Below are 3,035 nucleotides of genomic sequence, written 5' to 3' on the forward strand. Positions count from 1 at the left end.
TTTTAGCAGGTTCCTCCTTCTTTTGTGATTTAGGCTTTACTGTTGGCTTTTTGACTTCAGTTGAAGGAGTAGATGTCTTCTTTGTTTCTTTAGGAACCTTCTTGATATCTTTTTTGATTCCTTTTTCTTCCTTCTTAATTTCCTTCTCTTCTTTTTTGCCTTCTTTTTTAAGTTTCTTTGGTGGAATTTCTTTCTTTACTTCCTTCTTAGTTTCCTTATTCTCCTCCTTTTTTACCTCTTTTTTAACTTCTTGCTTGATCTCTTCTTTTTTGGGTTTTTCCTCTTTTCTGATGGGTGTTTTCTCCTCTTTTTTAGAAACCTCTTTCTTTGGTTTTTCTTTTTCTTCTTTCTTTTCTTCAGGTTTTGCTTTGACTTCCTTTTTCACTGGCTTGTACTTTGCCACTTTTGGTTTTACATCTGTACCTTGTTTTTCAGGACTTTCAGATTTTGCTAATTGCTCTTTACTTGTTGCATCTTTTTCTGCCACTATAGGTTTGGTCTCCACTTTTGCTGATTTCTCTTTTTTAACCAGAACTTTTTCTTTGCTTTCCAATTTTTGAAGCTTTTCCAGTGCTGGACTAGGTTTTGCAGGCTCCAGTGTTTCTTCTTTAGATTCCTTTCTGACAGGCTTGCTTGGTGTCTTTGCAGCAAGCTTCAGACTCTCCTTGCTGTCTGTTTGCTGTTTCAAATTTGCTTGTTTCACAGCTGGACTAGCAGTGTTCCCCGTTAGGTCTTTTTGTGTAACCATTGGTTGTTTAAGAAAGTCTAAGTGTTTAAGTTTTTCTAGTCCTTCTAGAATATTATATTGGGTGCTGTTTCCAGGAAACAGAACTCGAATTATTTTTTCTACAGGATTAGCTGGATGCCACACAATTAGGGATGAGACGGAGGTGAAATAGGATAATGGAATGTCTAGTTCTTGGCCATTTGGTAGCAGGAATTCAGCTATATCTTTGCTAGTACCACTCCACTGCTGCATAAAATATTGCATCTCTTTGCTATTTTTGACAGGATTAAGCACATACATCTCGAGTTTGCCAACTCCCATTTTCTGAAATAAAATGATGGGATCAGTGGCATTTCCTACATTTCTGAAAAGAGGTTCTGGTTTCATAGACAATTTAGTTAAATATTGGAGAGTAAAGCAAGCTTCTTCTACACTCCTTTTTACTCTAAATTTAGGATCCAGGTTCTTCAAGTTCTCAGGTATATTAAGGAATACAACTCCTAAATCAGGTGAGATTAGATTTTTCATATAATCACTGTTGGTAGTAGACCCTTGGGACTGTTCCTCTTCTAATTCAGCTATCTTTCGCTGAAGCATGCTATTGATTCCTGGCAGGTTATCATCTCCGATATGAGTGAGTAGAACAGAATCTACCCTGTCCAAGTGCCGGATAAGTTTCCAAAAGCAAGATTTTCTTTCAGATCCTCCATTGATGAGCATGTTGAATCCATTCACTGCAAACAATGCAGAGTCCCCTCTTCCACCTGGGAAAATATAGCAGCAGGGTTTGGAGAGTTTCAAGAAGCCTCCTGAAGTTGGAGGTTCCAAAATGTCAAAGGGTGATGGCACTTCTACTGATTCTGACAGATACTCAGTGAATTCAGAGAGTCCTTCCATTTTTGGCAATATGGAAGCTGAGTTGAGCTTAATGTTAATAAAGTCTTGAAGGTTGTGTCTGTCAAGGTTAGAATTTTTCCATTCTCCTTCCTCAGGGCAAAAAAGGGTTAAGCTGGCTTTGTTGGCAGGATGTGTGGTGCTCAATAATTCACCAATCTAGGGGTGTAAAACAAAAGCACAAGAAGAGGCATGTAAATTCATTCTTAATGTTAATTAATATCAGAGCATAATGCTTCCTGATCAGAGAGATCAAACCTTTTTCATTCACTTCTGCACTATTGAGTACCCATCCTAGAAGCTAAAGGAACCTGTTAGCACAATTAGTTTTCTACTGTATTTTTTAAATACAAAGGAGCAGCTTATGAGGAAAGGTCTCTTCCTCACTGCCTAAAGGAGGAAAGTAACCCCAAGGTTACTCCCCTCCCTCCTCTACCCTTTATAGGACAGTACAAGCTTTTATTTAGAGGGGATGAGGACTATGAAGCTAATGTTGCTAGAGCTGCTACTATTTCTGCCATTGGCTCATGAGTCTTCCTGCTGCCCCTGCCCATCCAGAAGACCCAGCCAAAAATCTAAGGGAAACATCACATCCTCTTAACAGGCAGAGAATAACTGCAGCCCAGAGGAGCCTAGCATCCTCCTGGGGCAGCTGCCTTCCTCATCACCTCCTTACACAGGATGTATTCTACACCATAGTGCTTTCTGCAGATTGGCATCTGACTCCCAGACTGTAGGACAGTTTTCCAGAACACTAAGAAATGATTTATTGCATCTAAAATGCAAATAGTTACAAGTTTTGTATTTATGAGATTGTGATACAAATATATTTATATATGTTCTATAGTTCTAGTTTTGGCTGGGATAGAATTAATTTTTTTCATAGTAGCTAGTATGAGGCTGTATTTTGGACTTGTGCTGGAAACACTGTTAATAATAGAGGGATGTTTTAGCTATTGCTGAGCAGTGCTTACACAGAGTCAAGGCGTTTTCTGCTTCTCACATCACCACCAAGTAGGCTGTGGATGCACAAGAAGTTGGGAGGATACACAGCCAGGACAGCTGACCCAAACTGACCAAAGGGATCTTCCATACCACATGACATCATGCTCAGCATATAAAGCTGGGGGAAGAAGGAAGGGGAGGATGTTTGGAGTGATGACATTTGTCTTCCCAATTCACCATTACTCATGATGGAGCCCTGCTTTTCTGGAGATGGCTGAACACCTGTCTGCCCATGGAAAGCAGTGAACTAATTGTTTAATTTGTTTTGCTTGCATGTGTGGGTTTTGCTTTTCCTATTAAACTGTCTTTATCTCAACCCATGAGTTCTCTCACTTTTACCCCTCCAATTCTCTCCTCCATCCCACTGTGCGGGGGCTGAGCAAGCTGCTGTGTGGGGCTTAGTTGCCAG

At 40.0% G+C, this 3,035-nt stretch overlaps 1 pseudogene; it reads right to left on the reverse strand.

Moving 5' to 3' along the window:
* Positions 1-7: 7 nt before the first annotated feature.
* Positions 8-1,780, reverse strand: LOC103808757 (annotated as a pseudogene).
* Between the last annotated feature and the right edge of the window lie 1,255 nt (positions 1,781-3,035).

The sequence above is a fragment of the Acanthisitta chloris genome, unplaced genomic scaffold (assembly GCF_000695815.1).
Source record: "Acanthisitta chloris isolate BGI_N310 unplaced genomic scaffold, ASM69581v1 scaffold20370, whole genome shotgun sequence".
NCBI lineage: Eukaryota > Metazoa > Chordata > Aves > Passeriformes > Acanthisittidae > Acanthisitta > Acanthisitta chloris.